General features: G+C 44.8%; 1 protein-coding gene and 1 pseudogene across 1 annotated transcript in view; one reads left to right on the forward strand and one right to left on the reverse strand.

The window, feature by feature from the left end:
* Nucleotides 1–20,543, forward strand: part of LOC141203916 (uncharacterized) — a 69,956-nt pseudogene extending 49,413 nt beyond the window's left edge.
* The window catches only part of LOC141203898 (uncharacterized), a 252,388-nt gene that overhangs the window by 95,382 nt on the left and 130,171 nt on the right, over nt 1–26,835 (reverse strand). The window lies entirely within an intron of this gene.

Consider the following 26,835-nt stretch of genomic DNA (forward strand, 5'->3'; position numbering starts at 1 on the left):
TTACGGTTCATGGCTCCATCCATTCTCCCTTTGATGCGGTGAAGTAGTCCTGTGCCTGCAGGAGATGTGGTGGCATGGCTCGAGCCCTGGTTTCATGGATTCACTCCACGTCATAAATTCCATTACATTTTCAAGGAATTCAGATTCCTGCACAATCTCTCCTGAAATGAGGGCACTAATAGTTTCTCTACTCTTCTGCTCAGGACTCATCATACCTCCAATGGTCCACCATAAATGAGTGCAACTCTGGTTTAGTGTTTGCGTTCTCCGCTCATACATACGTTCTTGTTGAGGATGTAACATGTTTTTTTCTTCTATGTCTTTTTTTTACATGTTCATTCTGTATGATAGTTTGATTGTGGTGGGATCATCCGGCCATTCTTATATGAGTCTGTAACACCCTGGTAGTCTATAAAAAAGATCTCCATTGCCTCTTCCAAATGTCCGATATCTAAATTTAAGACTCCTCAGCTCTGCACTATTATAAATATTTCTATTTAAATGTCTAATATTTCTTCTTGAATCACGTCTGATAGAAAATATTGTCCTTTACATTTTTTACTGATGGAGACTGTTGAGTTTGATCATTTCAGTAGATGTGTTATTTTCTATACTCAGTTTTTGACTACAGCAGTTATTTCCCCCTAATACTCTGATTTAACCCCTTCCCGCAGACAGTTTTGTGTTCCTAATCAGGGACCATTTTTCAAATCTGCCGTGTGTCACTTTACAATGGGTACGGAAAGTATTCAGACCCCTTTAAATTTTTCACTCTTTGTTTTATTGCAGCCATTTGGTAAATTCTAAAAAGTTATTTTTTTTCTCATTAAAGTACACTCTGCACCCCATCTTGACTGAAAAACCCCCAGAAATGTAGACATTTTTGCAAATTTATTAAAAAAGAAAATATCACAGACCAAATGAGAATCATTAGCTCAAAGGAACTGCCCAAGGAGCTCAGAGACAGAATTGTGGCAAGGCACAGATCTTGCCAAGGTTACAAAAGAAGTCTTCCAAGACCTGGCCTTCCAGTCAGGGCCGGCTCCAGGTTTTTGTGGGCCCTGGGCGAAAGAGTCTCAGTGGGCCCCTTTAACACATACATGATTCATGATGCACAGATACCACAGAGAAAGATATATATATATACATATACAGTACAGACCAAAAGTTTGGACACACCTTCTCATTTTAAAGATTTTTCTGTATTTTCATAACTATGAAAATTGTACATTCACACTGAAGGCATCAAAGCTATGAATTAACACATGTGGAATTATATACTTAACAAAAAAGTGTGAAACAGCTGAAAATATGTCTTATATTCTAGGTTCTTCAAAGTAGCCACCTTTTGCTTTGATGACTGCTTTGCACACTCTTGGCATTCTCTTGATGAGCTTCAAGAGGTAGTCACCGGAAATGGTCTTCACTTCACAGGTGTGCCCTGTCAGGTTTAGTAAGTGGGATTTCTTGCCTTATAAATGGGGTTGAGACCATCAGTTGTGTTGTGCAGAAGTCTGGTGGATACACAGCTGATAGTCCTACTGAATAGACTGTTAGAATTTGCATTATGGCAAGAAAAAAGCAGCTAAGTAAAGAAAAACAAGTGGCCATCATTATTTTAAGAGATGAAGGTCAGTCAGTCCGAAAAATTGAGAAAAGTTTGAAAGTGTCCCCAAGTGCAGTTGCAAAAACCATCAAGCGTTACAAAGAAACTGTCTCACATGAGGACCACCCCAGGAAAGGAAGACCAAGAGTCACCTCTGCTTCTGAGGATAAGTTTATCTGAGTCACCAGCCTCAGAAATCACAGGTTATCAGCAGCTCAGATTAGAGACCAGGTCAATGCCACACAGAGTTCTAGCAGCAGACACATCTCTACAACAACTGTTAAGAGGAGACTTTGTGCAGCAGGCCTTCATGGTAAAATAGCTGCTAGGAAACCACTGCTAAGGACAGGCAACAAGCAGAAGAGACTTGTTTGGGCTAAAGAACACAAGGAATGGACATTAGACCAGTGGAAATCTGTGCTTTGGTCTGATGAGTCCAAATTTGAGATCTTTGGTTCCAACCACCGTGTCTTTGTGAGATGCAGAAAAGGTGAACGGATGGACTCTACATGCCTGGTTCCCACCGTGAAGCATGGAGGAGGAGGTGTGATGGTGTGGGGGTGCTTTGCTGGTGACACTGTTGGGGATTTATTCAAAATTGAAGGCATACTGAACCAGCATGGCTACCACAGCATCTTGCAGCAGCATGCTATTCCATCCGGTTTGCGTTTAGCTGGACCATCATTTATTTTTCAACAGGACAATGACCCCAAACACACCTCCAGGCTGTGTAAGGGCTATTTGACCAAGAGGGAGAGTGATGGGGTGCTACTCCAGATGACCAGGCCTCCGCAGTCACCAGACCTGGACCCAATCGAGATGGTTTGGGGTGAGCTGGACCACAGATTGAAGGCAAAAGGGCCAACAAGTGCTAAGCATCTCTGGGAACTCCTTCAAGATTGTTGGAAGACCATTTCCGGTGACTACCTCTTGAATCTCATCAAGAGAATGCCAAGAGTGTGCAAAGCCGTCATCAAAGCAAAAGGTGGCTACTTTGAAGAACCTAGAATATAAGACATATTTTCAGTTGCTTCACACTTTTTTGTTAAGTATATAATTCCACATGTGTTAATTCATAGTTTTGATGCCTTCAGTGTGAATGTACAATTTTCATAGTCATGAAAATACAGAAAAATCTTTAAATGAGAAGGTGTGTCCAAACTTTTGGTATGTACTGTATATATATATATATATAGTACAATGCCACAGATTTCACTTCTTACATTACATGAGCGATATTTATAGTAAATTCTACAAAAGCTCAGAAACCAGTTAATCCTTGCAGCGCACAGTGCAGACTGGACAGTATAGTCCTCCATACAGTATTATGGGCCCCATATAACGCTCCATGCAGAATACTGGCCCCCATATAACGCTCCATGCAGAATACTGGCCCCCATATAACGCTCCATGCAGAATTCTGGCCCTCATATAATGCTCCATACAGTATACTGGCCCTCATATAACGCTCCATACAGGATACTGGCCCCCATATAGCGCTCCATGCAGAATACTGGCCCTCATATTATGCTCCATACAGCATACTGGCCCTCATATAACGCTCCATACAGGATACTGGCCCCCATATAGCGCTCCATGCAGAATACTGGCCCTCATATAACGCTCCATACAGGATACTGGCCCCCATATAGCGCTCCATGCAGGCTGTGCCCCCTTCACCTAATGCCCCATGCAGGCTGTCCGCCCGACACACACAATGCCCCCTGCAGGATGTCACTTCCTTCCCCCACATAATGCCCCATGCAGGATGTCACTCCCCCCCATATAATGCCCCATGCAGGCTGTCCCCCCCCACACACACACATAATGCCCCATGAAGGCTGTTCCCCCCCACATAATGCCCCATGCAGCAGCCACACATAGATACACACACGGCACACCATTAAGTATAGCCCTCCAGTCCCCTCCTATAGCAGCTGCAGAGCAGACAGACTAGGCATGCCTAGGAGGGGACTGGAGGGCTATACTTAATGGTGTGCAGTATGCGTATCTATGTGTGGCTGCACTGGCCGGTCCCTTCTTCTGGCACGGTCTGACCCACTGGTGCCATTCCATTTCCACTATGTGGAGACTGTCACTGGGTGAATTACTGCCATTGCTCCTCCTGTCAGCACACTGCAGTATAAACAGGAAGCCCTGTCTGTGAGAAATGGCAGAGAAGGAATGGAACGGGTAGGGATGTTGGTGATGGTGAGTCAGAGTCAGACCATTAAGTATAGCCCTCCAGTCCCCTCCTATAGCAGCTGCAGAGCAGTCAGGCACCATCATGCGGCATGCCTACCTCTGCCCTGCCTGCTGCCCCTTACTTCTCTGCTATTCCACACAGTCAGACAGGATTTCCTCAGATACTGCAGACAGTGCTGTGCTTAGTAGTATTGTGTGTGCTGCTGTGCTAAGTAGTATTGTGTGTGCTGCTGTGCTTAGTAGTATTGTGTGTGCTGTTGTGCTTAGTAGTATTGTGTGTGCTGCTGTGCTTAGTAGCAGTGTGTGTGCTGCTGTGCTTAGTAGCAGTGTGTGTGCTGCTGTGCTTAGTAGTAGTGTGTGTGCTGATGTGCTTAGTAGCAGTGTGTGTGCTGCTGTGCTTAGTAGCAGTGTGTGTGCTGCTGTGCTTAGTAGCAGTGTGTGTGCTGCTGTGCTTAGTAGTAGTGTGTGTGCTGCTGTGCTTAGTAGCAGTGTGTGCGCTGATGTGCTTAGTAGTAGTGTGTGCGCTGCTGTGCTTAGTAGTAGTGTGTGTGCTGCTGGGCTTAGTAGCAGTGTGTGCGCTGCTGTGCTTAGTAGTAGTGTGTGTGCTGCTGTGCTTAGTAGCAGTGTGTGTGCTGCTGTGCTTAGTAGTAGTGTGTGTGCTGCTGTGCTTAGTAGCAGTGTGTGCGCTGATGTGCTTAGTAGCAGTGTGTGCGCTGATGTGCTTAGTAGTAGTGTGTGTGCTGCTGTGTTTAGTAGCAGTGTGTGTGCTGCTGTGCTTAGTAGTAGTGTGTGTGCTGCTGTGCTTAGTAGTAGTGTGTGCGCTGCTGTGCTTAGTAGTAGTGTGTGCGCTGCTGTGCTTAGTAGTAGTGTGTGCGCTGCTGTGCTTAGTAGTAGTGTGTGCGCTGCTGTGCTTAGTAGCAGTGTGTGTGCTGCTGTGCTTAGTAGCAGTGTGTGTGCTGCTGTGCTTAGTAGCAGTGTGTGCGCTGATGTGCTTAGTAGCAGTGTGTGCGCTGATGTGCTTAGTAGTGTGTGCGCTGCTGTGCTTAGTAGTAGTGTGTGCGCTGCTGTGTTTAGTAGCAGTGTGTGTGCTGCTGTGCTTAGTAGCAGTGTGTGTGCTGCTGTGCTTAGTAGTAGTGTGTGCGCTGCTGTGCTTAGTAGTAGTGTGTGCGCTGCTGTGCTTATTAGTAGTGTGTGCGCTGCTGTGCTTAGTAGTATTGTGTGTGCTGTTGTGCTTAGTAGCAGTGTGTGTGCTGCTGTGCTTAGTAGCAGTGTGTGTGCTGCTGTGCTTAGTAGCAGTGTGTGCGCTGATGTGCTTAGTAGTAGTGTGTGCGCTGCTGTGCTTAGTAGTAGTGTGTGCGCTGCTGTGTTTAGTAGCAGTGTGTGTGCTGCTGTGCTTAGTAGCAGTGTGTGTGCTGCTGTGCTTAGTAGTATTGTGTGTGCTGCTGTGCTTAGTAGTATTGTGTGTGCTGCTGTGCTTAGTAGCAGTGTGTGTGCTGCTGTGCTTAGTAGTATTGTGTGTGCTGCTGTGCTTAGTAGCAGTGTGTGTGCTGCTGTGCTTAGTAGTATTGTGTGTGCTGCTGTGCTTAATAGTAGTGTGTGCGCTGCTGTGCTTAGTAGTAGTGTGTGCGCTGCTGTGCTTAGTAGTAGTGTGTGCGCTGCTGTGCTTATTAGTAGTGTGTGCGCTGCTGTGCTTAGTAGTAGTGTGTGTGCTGCTGTGCTTAGTAGCAGTGTGTGCGCTGCTGTGCTTAGTAGTAGTGTGTGCGCTGCTGTGCTTAGTAGTAGTGTGTGCGCTGCTGTGCTTATTAGTAGTGTGTGCGCTGCTGTGCTTAGTAGTAGTGTGTGCGCTGCTGTGCTTAGTAGTAGTGTGTGCGCTGCTGTGCTTAGTAGTAGTGTGTGCGCTGCTGTGCTTAGTAGTAGTGTGTGCGCTGCTGTGCTTAGTAGTAGTGTGTGTGCTGCTGTGCTTAGTAGTAGTGTGTGCGCTGCTGTGCTTAGTAGTAGTGTGTGTGCTGCTGTGCTTAGTAGTAGTGTGTGTGCTGCTGTGCTTAGTAGTAGTGTGTGTGCTGCTGTGCTTAGTAGTAGTGTGTGTGCTGCTGTGCTTAGTAGTATTATGTGTGCTGCTGTGCTTAGTAGTAGTGTGTGTGCTTCTGTGCTTAGTAGTATTGTGTGTGCTTCTGTGCTTAGTAGTAGTGTGTGTGCTGCTGTGCTTAGTAGTATTATGTGTGCTGCTGTGCTTAGTAGTAGTGTGTGTGCTGCTGTGCTTAGTAGTATTGTGTGTCTGCTGCTGTGTTGAGTTGACTTAGATAGATATATAGTATAGTCAAGTTATGTCTTTCTATTTATAGATTATAGATCCATGATGATGCATGTGACTATCACTGTGACATCATGTATCCATAGATAGAAAGACATTGATAAGAGTAAGACGTGCACAGAGAAAGTTACCTGCGGTTGGTGGCAGTGTGTGGTGGCTGGCTGTGGCTGGCTGGCTGTGGCTGGCTGTGGCTGGCTGTGGCTGGCTTTTGGTTTCCGAGGAGCACGAGCTCGGAGGAGGGACCCAGTCAGAAGGCAGTGCAGCTGCGGTAGGAATAGATGGTGCACAGCACTGCCACCATCTGGCTGGATGTCTGCAGCGCTGAGCACTCAATAGCCGGAGGAGAGAGGAAGCTAAGGATGCATCTGCCTGCCGGCGGTAACCCAGGACGCTGCGGGCAGCGCTCACATAGCAACCGAGGTGAGTGCGGGCCCCCCGCTGTCCAGAAGAGGATCTGCCACCCGGCAGTAACCAAGGACGCTGCGGGCACTACCGCAGCGCCTCTCACACACATGACACATAGTGATAGATTAGCAAACAGCCCAGATGAGTGGGCCCCCCTTTCTGTCCAGGGCCCCGGCACTTGCCCGGGTGCGCCGGGTGGTGACGCCGGCCCTGCTTCCAGCCAAACTGAGCAATCGTGGGAGAAGAGCCGTGGTGAGAGAGGTAAAGAAGAACCCCAATATCACTTTGCCTGAACTGTAGAGATGCAGTAGGGAGATGGGAGAAAGTTCCACAAAGTCAACTATCACTGCAGCCCTCCACCAGTCGGGCCTTTATGGCAGAATGGCCAACGGGACCCTCTCCTCAGTGCAAGACATATGAAAGCCCGCATAGAGTTTGCTCAAAAACACATGAAGGACTCCCAGACTATGAGAAATAAGATTCTCTGGTCTGATGAGACGAAGATAGAACTTTTTGGTGATAATTCTAAGCGGTATGTGTGGAGTAAACCAGGCACTGCTCATCACCTGCCCAATACAATCCCAACAGTGAAACATGGAGGTGGCAGCATCATGCTATGGTGGTGTTTTTCAGGTACAGAGACAGGACGACTGGTTGCAATTGAAGGAAACATGAATGCGGCCAAGTACAGAGATATTCTGGATGAAAACCTCTTCCAGAGTGCTCTGGACCTCAGACTTGGCCGAAGGCTCACCTTCCAACAAGGCAATGACCCTAAGCACACAGGTAAAATAACAAAGAAGTGGCTTCAGAACAAGTCTGTGACCATTCTTGACTGCCCCAGCCAGAGCCCTGACCTAAACCCAATTGAGCATCTCTGGAGAGACCTGAAAATGGCTGTCCACCAACGTTCACCATCCATGGAACTGGAGAGGATCTCACTGAAGTTACTGGTTCAAGGGCCGCTCTTGCTGCAGTGAGTCATTCTTCCCTGCTCTTCAGCATGAGCTGTCGCATCATGCCACCATTCATGCTCAAGAACACATGTTGCACAGATGGATTACGGCGTGGGACACTATGGATTCTTCCCACATGGGATAGATGAGGGATATGGTTGTTTTTTTATTTTTGTTTTTTTACATGGGACAATGGCTTGGGGATTAGGTGTTAGGTGAGTATATGTAACGGGGCTGGGTGGTGGAACCTCTGTGCCTTGGAACAAGGAGGGACCCCGAGGGGGAGGTGCTATTCTGGGGATGACCTTGTAATAGAGCAGGTGGCTCCCACGGGTCAGATAGCTGGGACTGACCGGTGTAGCGGGTGGACACAACGGGTAGGTATCAGTCTCTGGGTGAGTAGACGGTTGGTCACGGTACGTGACGGAAGAAGTCTCTTTAGCTGGCAGGCGGGTGGTCACGAGAAGTGACGGAAGAGCAGGTAAGAGTTTCTTGGCTGGCAGGCAGTTGGTCACGGCAAGTGACGGCTGAGCGGGTAAGAGTCTCTTGGCTGGCAGGCAGGTGGTCACGGGAAGTGGCGGCAGAACGGGTAAGAGTCTCTTGGCAGGCAGGCAGGTGGTCACGGCAAGTGACGGCTGAGCGGGTAAGAGTCTCTTGGCTGGCAGGCAGGTGGTCACGGGAAGTGGCGGCAGAACGGGTAAGAGTCTCTTGGCAGGCAGGCAGGTGGTCACGGCAAGTGACGGCTGAGCGGGTAAGAGTCTCTTGGCAGGCAGGCAGGTGGTCACGGCAAGTGACGACTGAGCAGGTAAGAGTCTCTTGGCAGGCAGGTGGTCACGGCAAGTGACGGCTGAGCCTCCAGGAAGGCTAGCAGGCGGGTAGCAGGTGAGCGCTCCCAGGTGAGCGGGCTAGCAGGTACAGCAGGTAGCAGGCAGGTAACTGGCGGGTGCTTCCTGGTCCACATTTGGACTTGCCCATAGACAGACTGGCGGATGCAGGAGACAGACTGTCGGGCTGAAGAGACAACAAGCAGGCAGACAGGACTGGTAGTCAGGCTGGCAACGGGACCAGAGGGCTGAAGCAGAGGTGAGTATGCTTTGCAACAACTTTGCTCGGGCACCTCCATTTTGGAGGAGGTGCCTTATATATGGGAAGTCCTCCGGCTGTTGGCCGGGGACTCCTTAGGACGGCGCACGCAGTCCCTTTAAGAGAGGGGGACCGCGCGCCCTAAGCACAGTGCCCGGGAAGGAACGCGCGCCGGCAGCAGCGAGGAAAGGAGCGCTGGAGGACACCGCGCGCTGAACAGGAAGGTGAGAGGGACGGCGTCTCTGCCTAGCAGAGGGCAGAGACGCCAATGCTACAGTATAAATTTGCTTTTTTATTTTTGTTTTTTTGAACAGGACATTGGCTTCAATGGATTAGGTGAGTATAACTGTCTTTTTATCTTTAAATAAATGTGTTAAAAATTGCTAAAATATATTTATTTCTGTATATTGTAATAGAGAACTTTTTATTAGATGCGATTGTTTAAAGAATATATCACAATATTCTTATAGGAAAATGTAGCGGTTTATCCTTGGATTGTTCATTATAAATTATTGCAGTAGTTACATAAAATAGGTGAAATAGTTACAAAGTGATTGTCCATTATTAGCTTATTAGTTTAGATTCACCCATCTTTTCCCGGGATCCTGGATGATAGGTTGCATCTGTCTGTGTCCAGCACGTGCTTCAGGATGACACCATGCATCTGGGCCTTGTCAGCTGTTTCTTCAGCATGGGGATCCTACGACTGAGCTGTGTAGTGTAGAATGGAAAGAGAGCCGCTCCCTATGTCTTACAGGGGTTATATAGGCCCCTCATAGCATCTGCTCTTTATATATGGCACTAACTTACACTGAGCTAAGATTAGCACTTTGTGATGTCAGCAAAAGATCCTTGCACGATGGTTGATGCAATCTTATGCAATGTATGGATACAGAATAAAAATTAATATCCATATTTAATATTTAACACTAATAAAGGATTTTTTTCTGGCTGTTTTTTTCAAAACTTACTATGGGGTTACAAATGGGGGCGTCTTATAGGTGCCTCTCCATTACTAACTCCTGGGCTTCATGTCAGCTACCAATACAAGGCAGACATCAACCGCAACCAAGTTACCCCATTTGCCACAGCACAAGGGCAAGTGGGAAGAGCAAGGCTTAGCACCAAAATTGGCACATTGTATTGATGCCCCATTTCTGGGGCAGCTGAGAGCTGATCTTATTAGCCTCGGGGGAGGAAGGAGGGGGCAGTATCTATGGCTCCTTACCTGGCTAGTAATATCAGCCCACAGCTGTCTGTTTAGCCTTTGCTGGTTAATATTTCTAGGAGGACCCTACATCAATTTTTTTCTGGGGTTCCTCTGTAATCTAGCTAGTAAATGCTAATCAAACAGCTGTGGGCTGTTATTAATAGCCAGGGAACATTTTTGGCTACTGGCCCCTTCCCTGGCTAGTAATATCAGCCGCCAGTGGTTGGCTTTCCCTCTGCTGGTTATAAAAATGACGCTGGAGCCCACGTCATCTTTTTTTTATTTAAAGGGAATCTGTCACCCCCTGGGAGTTATCAGACCTCTAATATGGGCATCCAGGTTATAGAAATGTAAATCTATACTTATCTGTATGTCCCATATCAGAGCTCTGATAGCAGAGAAATATATTTTTATTAAATCATTTTCCTGAGCTTGGGCCCTGTGACGTACAGGGGCGGGCAGGGGAGCAGGGAAATATTTAAATTAGGCATATGGGCAGGCATTTCTTGGCATCCCCTGATGCCATGCTCAGGAAAACTGATTTAATAAAAGGATATTTCTCTGCTATCAGACCTCTGATATGGGACATACAGGTAAGTATAGATTTACATTTCTATAACCTGTATGCCCATATTAGAGGTCTGATACCTCCCAGGGGGTGACAGATTCCCTTTAATTCTTCATTTTACACTGGATGTACTCAGCTGGGGCTGAATACAACTCCCTTCATTGACAAGGGACAATGATGAGAGTTGGTTTCAGCAGCCAGCGCTTGGTATCAGTGCTAACTGTACTGCTTTTCCCAGGCGCCGGTACGTGTCACACTGACATACGGACTGCACACTGATGTGTTACACGGACATACAGATACACGGATGTCACCCTTATGCCACAGAGATGTCACATACAGATGGCACATGGACACAGACCATTGATCTCACCAGTACTAGTTTTTCCTATATGGGAATCACCAGGACATGTGAAGGAGGCCTAAGAAGGTATATTCTTCAGCCAAGGCCTCAGATGCCAATCTATGTATTGTGACAGTGGCTCTGTTAGTGAATCTATGCCTGCCACAATTAGGGTGGCCCATAGGGGCTGTCAAAGATTTGTGGAATTTTGGAATAAAATACCAATTGGCTTTTTTTGGGTACATAATACGTTTTTCAGCCTTCTTTTAGAATTTTGCCAAGCTCTACAAAATTTCGCAATAAATATTGTAATTTATTTCTAAACTTAAAGTTCATTGCGGAAAAATCCGCAGCATGTCCATTAATTTTGAGGAAATGCAGCGTTTTTGCCGCCATTGACTTGCATTGAATCGCATAATATCCGCATGACTACATGTGCACATGTGGATATTAAGCGATTCAATGTGCGGATGGTACCCGGGTCTGGAGAAGAGGAGACTCTCATCCAGACCCGGGTACCATAGAACCTGTAGTTAAAAAAGAATTAAAAGAAAAGCACCCAGTCTCCTGTATGGTGCGTCCTGTGTCTTCGGTGGCTCACGGTGGTGTAAAAGGACCTTCTATGACGTCATTTAGTCATGTGACGGGTCACGCGACCGCTGACGTAGGTTGTCGCTTGACCTGTCACATGACTAAATGACGTCATGGTAGGTCCTTTTACACCACCGCGAGCCGTCGAAGACACTGGAGAAGGAGACCGGAGGCCATTGGCAGGTGAGTTTAATGATTTTTTTTTATTTTTCGCCATTTTATTCTTTTTTTTACTATTGATGCTGCATTTGCAGCATCGTAACTTGGTCACACTATATAAATCCATGCCGGTTGCCGGTTGAATGGATTTATATAGTGTGACCAAGTTGTCACGCACTTTCCAAGTGATGCTAAAATCGCTAGGAAAAGTGCTTGTCAACTCGCATGTGGAAATGCAAGTGAAGAACGTTTCACATCCGCATGTCCCTGGCAGGAAAAACGCATGTACAATCCGCATGTACAATCCGCATGTACAATCCGCATGCGTTTTTCCTGCCAGGGAGATGCAGAAAAAATCTGGAGAATTTCAGCATCGTGGGCACTTAGCTTAAAAAACTTTACTTCAGGTTCTCAGATGCTGAGTGTGAATTCTGTTCTGTAGGCAGACAGCAAAGTCGCATCTCTTTGAAGGGAGACAACACTGAGTCCTTGATACCCGATCACACCTGGAGTCTCTCCTGGTTTTCTGGATGTAATTAAAGGTGCGGCAGTGCTGAATGTTTTAAACAGATGGATTTTTTTTACTGCTTTAAAAAAAGTCAAATTGAATATTTGCAAAGTGAAATTCATTCATTAAACAAAAATGTAAGCCCTGTAATAACTGTGAAGTGTTCGCCTCATCTATCATGAAGTCAGTCAAGTTACTAATAATAAGATCTTTTGTATAGTTTCCGTCCAGTGTCTCCAAGCAACTTGCTTCTATTTTTCTCCTGTTTTTCTTGGGTCGTCTCCTCTGATCGATTTCCTAAAAGGATATTTAATGCACCGGGTGTGGAAAATGTTTCGGAGAATTTTCGCGGCGGTTTCTGGACAGACTGCTGGAAACTTTCTGATGTGCTGGAGTCTGAATCTGTAGTCCAATAATCAGTTGATCTTTTTTTCTGATATTTCCGCTGTCTGATTTTTTTGTTGACCCCAGTGGAAAATCCGACCAGCGTTATAATCTGATTTGTCTCGTAAAAATGTATCTTTCTTTCTTTCTCTGTTTTATTTCCGTCTGTATAGGGACCAATTTCTTCTCTAATTTGGAGAAAAACGTTGTAACTTAATTATTTGTGCCTCAAGTGAGAAGTTGAAGTTCTATTTTTACTTTTTCCAACTCTGGGGCTACTTCATTATATTCTTTTTCGTTCTGCTTAAGGGTTAAATCCATCAGATTTTTTTGTGTAGTTTAAGTGTATTTTTTTCCCAAGATATCACAAAGTTCTTATTTTTGGGAAATTTAAACATCTCTTTGAAGACTCAGAGCGCCCTAGGGACTCGTTCACGTTCCTGATTAGATTTAAGGGAATTAATCTTCCAAAATAGGCGGTATCTCCTTTTCCGCTAAATGAGTAATTCTTCTTTCCCGAACCTGGATACTGATGACCTGTAACTCATAGTTTAGGTTGCAGTCCATAAAAATCGCACCTGTGTCTAGACGTAGTGCCCAGATTGTGCTCCAGGAGACCCACACCGTAAATTAAGTGGGTTCTTCTCACTATAGTAATGCCAAATACATGGATGATAAATGTGTTTTGGGCGCACTGCAAGGCTCAGAAGCGAGGGGAGATCTGACTTTGGGAGAGCGGATATTGCTGGATTGGTTTATGGAAGCCATGTTGCTTTTTAAGAGCCTTTCAGCCACTAATAATGTGGAAATCTCTGTTTTTCCACTAACAGATGATGGACCTGAGTGGGGACTTGATTATTGTGAGATGTGTAGAAGTTTTTATTCTCCTCTCCAGGGCAACAATCCCCACTCCACAAACTTGCATACCCTCGCAGAAATCTCAAACACCTTGACCTACACTCACGCTCTGAATCCCCTCTCCCTCTTATAGACATTAGTTCTTTACATGATGCAGATGTTGCTGCCACTTTATACAACACCACAACAGCTGCAGCTCTCGATTCGGTCGCTCCCCTCACACATACCAAAGCTTGCACAATCAACAGATAACCCTGGCACACCACCCTAACTAAAGAACTGCGAGGGGCCTCCAGGGTTGCTGAGCGTAGATGGAAAAGGTCCCACTCCAATGAGCACTTCATCGCATTCAAACAGTCCCTCACTACCTTCAAGTCCACACTCACTGCAGCAAAACAAACATACTTCGCATCTCTCATATCCTCCCTGGCTCACAACCCCAAACAACTATTCAACACCTTCAATTCTCTTCTCCGTCCTTCAATGCCTCCTCCCTCTCCTCTTATTTCAGCTGAAGACTTTGCCTCATTCTTGAAGCAGAAGATTGACACCATCAGACAAAGCTTTTGCCTAAAGCCCCCTCAGCCCCTCCCCACACCTACTCAACCCTCCTCCTCCAAAACCACCTTCTCCACCATTACGGAAGATCAACTTTCCTCTTTACTCTCCAAATCACACCTCACCACCTGTAAACTTGACCCAATCCTGTCCCACCTCATCCCAAATCTTACCACTATCTTCATCCCAGTCCTAGCCCACCTCTTCAACCTGTCATTAACAACTGGTGTCTTCCCCTCATGCTTCAAACATGCCTCAATCACACCCATCCTCAAAAAGCCCTCCCTTGACCCATCCTCTCTGACTAGCTATCGCCCCATATCACTTCTCCCCTATGCCTCAAAACTACTGGAACAACACGTCCATTCTGAGCTGTCCTCCCACCTCTCCTCCTGCTCCCTCTTCGACCGCCTACAATCTGGTTTCCGACCGCACCATTCTACTGAAACTGCCCTTACCAAAGTCACCAATGACCTACTAACTGCCAAATCTAAGAGACACTACTCTGTCCTCCTCCTCCTAGACCTGTCATCTGCCTTCGACACAGCGGACCATTCCCTCTTACTACAAACTCTCTCATCTCTCGGCATCACAGACTTGGCCCTATCCTGGATCTCCTCATACCTAACAGACAGGACATTCAGTGTCTCTCACTCATACACCACCTCCTCATCTCGCCCCCTATCTGTCGGTGTCCCCCAAGGTTCAGTTCTAGGACCCCTGCTCTTCTCCATCTACACCTTCGGCCTGGGACAGCTCATAGAGTCTCATGGCTTTCATTATCACCTCTATGCTGATGACATACAGATCTACCTCTCTGGACCCGATATCACCTCCTTACTAACCAAAATACCACAATGTCTGTCTGCTATTTCATCCTTCTCTGCTAGATTTCTAAAACTTAACATGGACAAAACAGAATTCATCATCTTTCCGCCATCTCATTCACCACCCCCCCAACTGACCTATCTATCATCGTCAATGGCTGTCCACTCTCTCCTGTCCATCAAGCTCGCTGCCTTGGGGTAACCCTGGACTCTGAACTCTCCTTCAAACCACATATCCAAGCCCTTTCCACTTCCTGCCGACTCCAACTCAAAAATATCTCCCGGATCCGCACATTCCTCAACCACGAATCTGCAAAAACACTAGTGCACGTCCTCATCATCTCCCGCCTTGACTACTGCAACCTCCTGCGCAGTGGCCTCCCTTCCAACATTATTGCACCCCTCCAATCCATCCTAAACTCTGCTGCCCGACTAATCCACCTGTCCCCCCTCTATTCCCCGGCCTCTCCTCTCTGTCAATCTCTTCACTGGCTCCCCATTGCTCAGAGACTCCAGTTCAAAACCCTAACCATGACATACAAAACCATTCACAACCTATCTCCTCCATATATCTCTGACCTAGTCTCCCGTTACATACTCGCACGCAACCTCTGATCCTCACAAGATCTCCTTCTCTACTCCCCTCTTATCTCCTCCTCCCACAATCGCATACTAGATTTCTCCTGTGCTTCCCCCTTACTCTGGAACTCTCTAACCCAACACGTCAGACTCTCGCCTACCGTGGAAACCTTCAAAAGGAGCCTGAAGACCAACCTCTTCCGACAAGCCTACAACCTGCAGTAACCACTGATCCACCACACCACTGCACGACCAGCTCTACACTCACAAACTGTATCCTCACCCATCCCTTGCAGATTGTGAGCCCTCACGGGCAGGGACCTCGCTCCTCCTGTACCAGTCGCTGTCACATTGTGTTCAAGATTAGTGTAATTGTTCTTGTATGTATACCCCTTTTTCACATGTAAAGTGCCATGGAATAAATGGCGCTATAATAATAAATAATAATTCAATGTTTTTACATAACTTCCCATTTGTACGGATAGTTTAAGTAGAAATGTTCAAAAATATAAATTTCATGGATATTTTGTTCAAAAATAATAATTGTTTTTATTCTTAGCAGATGACTGTACCAGGAGATCAGAGGGACAGCTGACATCTTCAATTTTTAAATCAGATGATCTTGAGATCCCACAGGATACAATTGAAATGAATGTCATTACTCCAGATATACCATTGTCCCTTCACAGCAAAGATCAATTATCTGATCCTTTGAAACAGGTCCTGTCTTCTGATTCATTACTGACTACCAAGGAAAATCTAAGTCACAAAATAAGCATTAAAAAACGAATTGCTTCTAAAGCAAAGAAGCCATTTTCCTGTTCAGAATGTGGGAAATGTTTTAACCAGTATTGGATCCTTGTTAATCACCAGAGAAGTCACACAGGGGAGAAGCTTTTTTCATGTTCAGAATGTGGGAAATGTTATAACCAGAAATCAGATCTTGTTAATCACCAGAGAACTCACACAGGGGAGAAGCCTTTTTCATGCTCAGAATGTGGGAAATGTTTTAACTACAAATCAGTTCTTGTTAAACACCAGAGAACTCACAGAGGGGAGAAGCCTTTTTCATGTTCAGAATGTAGGAAATGTTTTGTACAGAAATCACAGCTTATCGCACATCAGAAGACTCATACAGTGGAGAAGCCTTTTTCATGTTCAGAATGTGGGAAATGTTTTAAGTACAAATCAGTTCTTGTTAATCATAAGAGAACCCACACAGGGGAGAAACCCTTTTCCTGTTCAGAATGTGAGAAATGTTTTTACAGAAATCACAGCTTATCGCACACCAGAGAACTCACACAGGGGAGAAGCCTTTTTCATGTTCAGAATGTGGGAAATGTTTTAACCAGAAATCAGATTTTGTTAAGCACCAGAGAATTCACACAGGGGAGAAGCCTTTTTCCTGTTCAGAATGTGAAAAATGTTTTAACCAGAAATCAGATCTTGTTAGTCACCAGAGAACTCACACAGGGGAGAAGCCCTTTTTATGTTCAGATTGTGGGAAATGTTTTGTGCAGAAATCACACCTTGTTAGACACCAGACACTTCACACAGGGGAGAAGCCGTTTTCTTGTTCTTAATGTGGGAAATATTTTACGAGGATATCAGCTGTTAATAAACATCAGAAAAGTCACACAATGAAGGAGCCTTTTTCCTGTTCAGAAAGTGGGAATTGTTTAACCATAAATTGATTTTTGTTATACACCAAATAACTCACTCGGGAAAAGCATTTTTCATGTTCAGAATGTGGGAAATGTTTTAACCCCTTTCTGACATTTGTGGTAATAATACGTCATGGTGCCCTGGGCCTATTGGGCCAGTGACGTACTATTACTTCATGTGGTGATCACGCCCACACACAAGCGGTGCGGGTCGATCGCTGCTGACTGTCAGCTATTTGCAGGGAGTGGTCCCGCACCGCTCCCTGCACATTAACCCCTGAAATGCTGCATTCGAAGTCGAGGGAAAGAGGGGGTAAGCACCGATGCTTACCTCCTCTGCCGGTGTCCCACACTATCTGCAGCGGCTCCCGGATGTTATCATGATGATCCGATGTCGTCATGACAGCATCTCGGTCACCAGACAGCAGGAAGTTACTTTGGTCATGCGCAGTGCATGACCAAAGTAACTTCTCCCTCTGCAGCTGTGACAGCCTGGATAGCACAGGGATGCTGCTGCATTCCTGTGCTATACAGGCAATCTGAATGTGAAAAGTGAAAGTCCCATAGTGGGACAATGTGTAAAAGTACCAAAAGGCTCAGAAAGTGAAAAAAAAAATTGTAAAAATATTTTTAAAAAAATAAAAATATACTGTACCCATAAATAAATATTATCGTGAAAACAAAAAAAACAATAAAATTACACATATGTGGTATCACTCCGTCCAGAACGACCTGACCTATAAAACTGTCCCACTAGTTAACCCCTTTAGTGAACACGGTAAAAAAAAACAAAGCAAAAAACGATGATTTATCATCATACCGCCAATAAAAAATGCAATAAAACGCGATCAAAATGACGAATGCAAAAAAATGGTACCGCTGAAAACATCATCTTGTCCCGCAAAAAACAAGCTGCCTTGCTCCATCAGCCAAAAAATAAAAAAGTTATAGCCCTCAGAATAAAGCGATACAAAAAAAATATTTTTTCTATAAAATAGTTTTTATTGTGTAAAAGCGCCAAAACATAAAAAAAGATATAAATGTGGTACCACTGTAAACGTACTGAACCGAAGAATAATGCTGCCTTATCAATTTTACCAAATGTGGAATGGCATAAAAAAAAAAAAATTCCGGAATTGTTGATTTTTGTTTATTCCGCCTCCCAAAAATCAAAATAGAAAGCGATCAAAAAATGTCACGTGCCTGAAAATGGCACCAATAACAACGTCAACTTGTCCTGCAAAAAACAAACCATCACATGACTGTCGGCCAAAATGTGGAAAAATTATAGCTCTCAAAATATGGTGATGCAAAAACTAGCCTTTGCAAAAAAAAAGCGTCTTTTCATGTGACATCTGTCAGTCATAAAAAACTGATATGGATCTGGTAACTCTGTAATCGTACCGACCCGAAGAATAAAGTGTCTTAATCAATTATACCGTACGAGAAACGGCATAAAAAATAAACTCTAGGGTTGGGCTAGGGTTAGGTTTGGGTTAGTGTTAGGGTTGGGCTAGGGTTAGAGTTGGGTTAGAGTTGGGTTAGAGTTGGGTTAGGGTTGGGTTAGGGTTGGGTTAGGGTTGGGCTAGGGTTAGGGTTGGGTTAGAGTTGTGTTAGGGTTGGGCTAGGGTTATGGTTGGGTTAGGGGTGGGCTAGGGTTGGTGTTGGGATTTTTTCAAAAGTAAAGAAAAAAAATGACAACGATATGGTGACTAGTGTTAAGCGCAAGTGCTCGCTACTTGAGTTTGCTTCGGGAGCTCGGGTATGCACTGAGTATAGCGGGTGCTCGAGTGACATGATTGAGTCTCTGCCCCATATGTTTTGCAGCCGTTATACAGCCAAAAAAACCTTCGGAAATTGCCTGCCAAGCACGAGCTATCCCCGCATGTTTTTTTTTGGGGTGTCTAATAACCGTGAAACATGCGGGCAGGGACTCGAGCATGTCACTTGAGCACCCGCTATACATGGTGCATACCTGAGTACCCAATGCAATTCAAGTAGCGAGCACTTGCGCTCAAGAGTAATGACAACTTATTCAATATGATGACCTAATGTTATCAAATTCTGTGTCGTACCTCTGGGTTCAAAATGTTCACTATACCCCTTGATAAAATCCTTGAGGGGTCTAGTTTCCAAAATGGGGTCAATTCTTGTGGATTTCCACTATTTAGGTGCATCAGGGGCTCTCCAAAAGCAACATGACGTCCGCTAATTATTCAAGAAAATTTTACATTCAAAAAGTCAAATGGCGCTCCTTCCCTTCCGAACTCTGCCGTGCGCCCAAACAGTGTATTTTCCCCACATATAGGGTATAGGCTTACTCAGGAGAAATTGCACAAGAAATTGCATGGTGCAATTTCTCCTGTTATTCTTATGAAAATGCAAAATTGGAGGCTGAAAAACATTTTTGTTGGAAAAATGTGAAAATTTTATTTTTACGGCTCAATGTTTTAAACTTCTGTGAAGCACCTAGAGGTTCAAGGTGATCACCACACATCTAGATAAGTTCCCTGAGGGGTCTAGTTTCCAAAATGGGGTCACTTGTGGTGGGTTTCCACTGTTTAGGCACATTAGGGGCTCCCCAAACGCAACATGGCATCCCCTAATTGTTCACGCAAATTTTACATTCAAAAAGTCAAATGGATCTCCTTCCTTTCCGAACCCTGCCATGCGCCCAGTGGTTTTCCTCTATATACGGGGTATCGGCGTTCTCAGAATGAATTGCACAACAAATTTTGTGGTCCATTTTTTCCTGATACCCTCGCGAAAATGAAAAAAATGGGGTCTAAACTAACATTTTTGTGAAAAAGTTAAATGCTAATTTTTTCTTCCACATTACAAAAATTCCTGTGAAGCACCTGAAGGGTTAATAAACGTATTGAATGTAGTTTTGAGCACCTTGAGGGGTGCAGTTTTTAGAATGGTGTCACTTTTCTGTATTTTCTGTCATAAAGGCCCCTCAAAGTCACTTCAAATGTGACGTGGTCCCTAAAAAAATGGTTTTGTAAATTTTGTTGTAAAAATGAGAAATCACTCGTCAACTGTTAACCCTTATAACTTCCTAAAAAAAAAATTTTGGTTCTAAAATTGTGCAGATGTGAAGTAGACATGTGGGAAATGTTATACATTAACTATTTTGTGTGACATATCTCTCTGATTTAAGGGCATAAAAATTCAAATTTTGAAAATTGCTAATTTTTTGCCAAATTTCATTTTTTTCACAAATAAACGCAAGTGATATTGAAGAAATTTTTCCACAATCATGAAGTACAATATGTCATGAAAAAACAGTCTCAGAATCAGGGGGATCCATTGAAGCGTTCCAGAGTAATTACCTCATAAAGTGACAGTGGTCAGAATTGTAAAAATTGGCCCGGTCATTAACGTGCAAACCAGGGGTTTACCAGAAATTGAATGTTGTTAAGCCCCAGCAAAACCACTCAGGGGAGAAGCCTTTTTCCTCTTCAGAATGTGGGAAATGTTATAACCAGAAATCAGATCTTGTTATACACCGGAAAACCCACACAGGGAAGAAGCTCTTTTCTTGTTAAGAATGTGGGAAATATTTTAGCCATCCATTAGCTTTTGTTAAGCACCAGATAACCCACACAGGGGAGAAGCCTTTTTCCTGTTCAGAATGTGGGAAATGTTATGTGAAGAAATCATTTCTTCTTAATCACCAGAGAATTCACAAAGGGGAAAAGCTTTTTTTCATGATCAGAATGTGAGAAAAAAAATGTTTTAATCAATAAACTTTATTGAACACCAAATAACATAGTTTACAGCAGAATAATTATTTTACATGTCGTCATACAGTACATGTACAGGAATTGTACCTATATAAAGCAATTGCTCATTCAATGTCATTCAAATAACGACCTTATAGTTCTCCCGTTCCCAACCCAGAAATAACATCCACTCTCCCCACCCTCTCTGACTGTGTGCATTACAGTAAAACCATACCCACACTCAAGTAGGTGTTACTCTTAGACAGTTAGTCAAGTACATCAACCTACTAGCTAACACAAAAAACCCTTTGTCTATTTATCTTAAAAGGTAATCTTTAATAGTCATACTTGACACATATAACATACAACAAGTGCCCATAAAGTGCCCATAAAAAGTGACCTAGTGCCGGTAGAACTGTTCATTTATCATGATTATTTTTATGATTATTTTTTATTTTTTTTCCTTCTTTTTACACACCTTATTGCTGACGACGATAGTCTTCCACTACTGGATACTTAAAAATAGCAGGAGAAGGTTGTTGTAGATGGGGCTTATGAATGCATATCTATTATTTCCCAAGCTACACATATGCTACATATGCATTCATAAGCCCCATCTACAACACCCTTCTCCTGCTATTTTTAAGTTTAGTGACTGGTTGTGTATAGGCTGTTTTTGCCCAAGTTCACACCTATAAAATTATATATCCAGTAGGGTAAGACTATCGTCGTCAGCAATAAGGTGTGTAAAAAGAAGGAAAAAAAATAAAAAATAATCATAAAAATAATCATGATAAATGAACAGTTCTACTGGCACTAGGTCACTTTTTATGGGCACTTTATGGGCACTTGTTGTATATTATATGTGTCAAGTATGACTATTAAAGATTACCTTTTAAGATAAATAGACAAAGGGTTTTTTGTGTTAGCCGGTATAATTATTCCCTTTTTACATGGAATCAAGACTATGTGATCTTACATCAACCTACTACCCAGACCGGTGATGATCATAATTTATAGGATCAGTAAATTAAATAAGACATCTCTAGCCAGCTCTTCCGAAACCACAGCTGTGCACCTAATCCAGTCTCCCCATACTTTACCCAATGTACCAATCGTCCCCTCTTGATATAAACCTTTTTTTCCATTAAAATAGTAGAGTTGAGAGCTTGGACCACTTCTTCTACACAGGGTTGTCTGGTTGCCAGCTAGTGTTTGGCAATGGATGGATCTTCTAGTCTAGCAGAGGATTTTAGCAATAGCTAACTGTACCTGGGGAGATCCTCCCACCTCCCCCGTTAATCCAAACACACAAGTTTTCGCACTAAGCGTGGTTTGGATATTAACACTTCTGCTATTAATCTATGTCAGGGTTCCACAGGGACAACACTGGGGAGATCACACAATATCTCACCACTGTCTTCACTCTGTTAGGATTTCGTCAGGGATCCATAAGCACACGATCCAGACTACTCACTACGCAGCTATCGGCAAGCGAGCAGAAAGCGAATGGCGTCACACCTCCGGATTCCAACACATGGAATATGTGTATTCACCCCTGGACGGTTACTGCCAGCTTCGCGATAGCCCAATTATTATTATTCGCTGCCACCACCGGCCGAGTTTGAAATATAATACAGGCCTGGCCGGACGCCTGCGTTCTGGTAGCATGTGACTTCGGGTGAGGGAACGATTACAGAGCAAAAGAAACAAAGCTATTAAATTTTATATTTAATCCAAAAGGGAGGCAGTGTTTATGAAAAATATACAAGATTTTACAAAAGGGGACAATACATACGCAGTTACACAAATAAAACAGAATTAAAGAAGAAGCTTACTATACGTTCGCAGAGGTGACTCAATATAGGTGGAGGGGAGCTCTCCTATGACTTGACCGTTACCGAACAGGATCTGTTGCTTATAATAAATATATACTCCCAGCAATGAATACTACTCCATCCTCCGTGGATTCCTTTATCCACGGCTCAGGCCGTCTGCAGAGCTCTGTTGAATCCCCGGGAACTAATCTTCCTTGGCTAGATGTACATTTATCACAAGTCTGTGTCAGAGGAATCTTCCCTCGCATTTTAATTGGGCTGGCAACACCTAGCATTTGTTTACAAGGCACTTCTCATGTGTGTGTTAATTTTCATACAGACAGATGGTCCAAGTGTCAGCTCTTCTCTTTGAAAAATGGTGGATAAGGGAGGGGTGAGAGGGAAAAGGGGTTTGGGAGAGATTTTTAATATTTTCTCAGTATCTCCATGACAATCTACCTAACACCCTCCCTCCTCTCCCAAGTCACCACCAGTCTCGGGCATGTCCAAAACATTTGCATCAGGTCCGCATATTCTTCCCTGCAACACTGACAACAGCCACACATCATTAGGCCCATTCTATACAATACTTTGAGAATCCTATAAACTCTATGAACTAGAAACAGTTGAGACCTTCGTTGCGGTGTAATTATTGAAAGCAACTCTGGAGATTCCAGCACCTTGTTCCATTCCTCTGTAGAAATGCTACCCACATCCTCCTCCCAATTACTCCGAACCTGAGCCATGGGGTCACCCAATTCAGATTCACGCAAATCAAATTAAATTCCTGTTTCAGCTGTTTGAACTACTTGACATTGTTATCCCAGTATAGCTGATGCACATATTCCAATCCCTGATTCTTCCATTCTCCAAATCCCTCCAATCTCCGCAACTCCTCTAGATTAAAGTTATACCAGATAGGCATGTACTTTGAGCAGGTATGTCATTCCAAACAGCCTTTTACGTGTCCACCAAATTTTATGTACCAGTTACTGGGTAGGTTATGTACTCGAGCTACGTACAAATTTGTGAGATTCCAGTATCTCCAGTAAATTCTTCCTCCCCTCCCCAAGTATTTTAATATAATCGATCCTACTTCCTGGGCCATCTTCAGTGTCTAGCCTTAAAAGTGCTGAAATTGGGAAGCTAAGTAGTACCCCCATACAGTGGGTACAGAAAGTATTCAGACACCTTTACATTTTTCTCTCTTTGTTTCATTGCAGCCATTTGGTAAATTTTAAAAAGATAATTTTTTTCTCATTAAAGTACACTCTGCACCCCATCTTAACTGAAAAAAACCCAGAAATATAGCAATTTTTTCAAATCCAAAAGGAGCAGATTTAGACCAGTTTATTGTCAGCAGGGTCGCCATGAGGGCATTACTGCCCTTACTGGCGTATGGGGCCCGGTGAGTAGAGTGGCCCCAGCGAACTGAACTTGCGTCCTCAGACGCAGGTTCACTTTAAATCTATTGCCGTGTGGGAGTCTTCCCGCACCGCAATAGTTAAGTCGGCCGCCAATCACAGGCCGGTAGCTGACATCAGTGTGCACATCGCTGGTGTAGGACGTCACTGCCGGCCTGTAACTGGCTAACGTCCGTGCTTCAAATCAATGAAGGAGCGTCGCTGCTGGAGCAGCAGCAAGGTGAGAAGGAACTTCTTTTTTTTTTGAGACATGGAGGCTGAATGGGAGATGAGACATGGGGGCAGGATGGGAGAAGAGACATGGGGGCAGGGTGGGAGATGAGACATGGGGGCAGGGTGGGAGATGAGACATGGGGGCAGGATGGGAGATGAGACATGGGGGCAGGATGGGAGAAGAGACATGGGGGCAGGATGGGAGAAGAGACATGGGGGCAGGATGGGAGAAGATACATGGGGGCAGGATGGGAGAAGAGATATGGGGGCAGGATGGGAGAAGAGATATGGGGGCAGAATGAAGAGACATGGGGGCAGAATGGGAGAAGAGACATGGGGCGGAATGGGAGATGACACATGGGGGCGGAATGGAGAGATATGGGGCAGAATGGGAGATGAGACATGGGGGCAGAATGAAGAGACATGGGGGCAGAATGGGAGATATGACATGGGGCAGAATCAGAGATGAGACATGGGGGCAAATTGGGAGATGACACATGGGGGAAGAATTGAGAGACATGGGGGCAGAATGAGAGATGAGACATGGGGGCAAATTGGCAGATGCTACATGGGGGCAGAATGGAGAGACATGGGGCAGAATGGGAGATGACACGGGGGCAGAATGGAGAGACATGCGGGCAGGATGAGAGAACATGAGGGCAGGATGTGGAACAATATTACTGTAGGGGCTAATTAAAGGATTTTATTACTACTGTGATGTATTTTAATTTTGAGGATACTGTTTTCAGTGGGGAGGGGGCCCTATTACTATGTAGGGTGACACTTTGTCACTTTTTTTGTTCATCTGGTGTAGTGTAGAAATTGGGGAAAAACTAGGGAATGTGCTTTGGAAACTGCTCTAGATGTGTTTTTTTCTGCAGAGACGAGTTTTGGCTAGAAGAAGTGATGGCAGTCTGTGTTGGATGAAAAAGAAAAGCTAAGATGAAGGACTTCAACTAGAGACGGCACTGGTGAGTCAGTGTGTTACCTGTACACTGACACTATACACTACATACTATACTGTCACGCCATATGTGGGAAAGACTTAGTGCTACACAAAGGGAAGAGGAAAAGGGAGCCCAGACTCTAGGGAAAAAAGGGGGAAGTGGAGGCCTCCTAGTCTGGTTTAGTGTCACCCTGTCTCAACTACTGACCCTATATTGGCTCTTCACCAATCGCAGCACGCGTGCCTCGCCCCGCTTTCCCTGGCATATGGCTAAGGCTAGGGAAGGGAGGAGATGAGCACTAGTCGATCTCCACTAAACTCTATAGACAACAAGGGTTGACAAAAAGGGGAGATTGGTTAGCTTTAGACGACTTCCAGACAAATGTGCACACGACCTCAAGCTCCAGAGGACAAAATACTGCTCTTGCTAAAGCCTAACAAGTAGTAATGAATATTGCCAGCACCTCCCTCTCAGACACACCAGGTATTTATATACCCAGGCCAGGGAGCTAATTAGCCAGAGGGAGGTAGCCGCTGGGTCCTAGAGACAGCCTCTTGCCTGTAAGAAGATGTCTGTAATGCCAAACGTAGAAATCTCCTGCAACCGAGTGCAGGGTGACTGTCATCTCTGATACACCTGTGACAGTACCCCCCCTGTCACTGGTGTGTCAGAGGTGACAGACAGTCGCCCTGCAGTTGGTTGCAGGAGATCTCTACTTTTGACATTGTAGACAGCTTCTTAGATAAGAGGCTGTCTTTAGGACCGAGCGGCTCCTCCCTGTTGCTAATTAGCTCTTTGGCCTGGGTGTATATATACCTGGTGTGTCTGAGAGGGAGTCACCGGCTATACTCATTTCTACTTGTGTGGCTTATCAGGAGTAGTACTTCATCCTCTCTGGAGCTTGAGGCCGTGTGCATATTTGGAGTCTTCTAAAAGCTAAGCAATTTCCTGTTTTGTCTTCCCTTGTTATCTTTAGTGTTTAGTGGAGGTTGACTAGGGCTCATCTCCTTCCATCCCTATCTGTAGCCATACGCCAGAGAAAGTAGGGCGAGGCACGCGTGCGGTGATTGCTGAAGATGCAATATAGGGACGTTAGTTGAGACAGGTTGACGCTAGACCAGGCTAGGAGGTCTCCACTTCCCCATTTCCCTAGTGTCTGTACTCCTTCTCCCTTTTCCCTCTGTGTTGCACTATCACCTGGCGTGACACCCCCTCTACGAGTGGCCTCCAGACACTCAGGAGTGGGTTTCTCAGGAAAAGAAATGTGGAATGAGCGAACCAATCTGGGAGCGTTCACCTCTGACGCTGAAACCCACATCTTCTCCTCTGGACCACAGCCTTTCCAGTGCACCAAGTATTGTAGAGAATGACGTTGGAGACAAGAACCTACAATCCTCGAAATCTGGAAATAGACATTACTCACATGTATTAAAACTGTCAAACAGTCGCAAATCATGCACACAGGAGCGATTCTAACATATCACCGAGCAGCTGTAAATACTCGGAGCTCGGCCCGAGCATACTCGGCGAAAGGGTTAACAGAACATATTTGCTCAACACTAGTAAGGACATGTGGAACACATTGTGGACCTTAAGGGCCTGAGGAAGTTCAAGACTAAAAGCTGATGGGTTAATGACGGCGGTTATTTTATAGGGACCAATATACCTAGGTCCCAGCTTCCAAGAAGGGACTTTCAGTATTATATTCCTGGTAGACAACCACGCAAAGTCATTCACATTCAAGTCCAGACCTGACAAGTGTTTTCTGCCAGCCATACGTTTATACCTGTCTCCCATGATCTTTAAATTACTCAGCACACCCTGCCATACCGAGGAGAGCGACAAAGCAAACCGTTCCTACTCAAGAACTCCTGAAGCTCCTCCCCAACTA

The sequence above is a fragment of the Phyllobates terribilis genome, unplaced genomic scaffold (assembly GCF_046119375.1).
Source record: "Phyllobates terribilis strain yellow unplaced genomic scaffold, ASM4611937v1 Scaffold_130__1_contigs__length_5004896, whole genome shotgun sequence".
NCBI classification, from domain to species: domain Eukaryota; kingdom Metazoa; phylum Chordata; class Amphibia; order Anura; family Dendrobatidae; genus Phyllobates; species Phyllobates terribilis.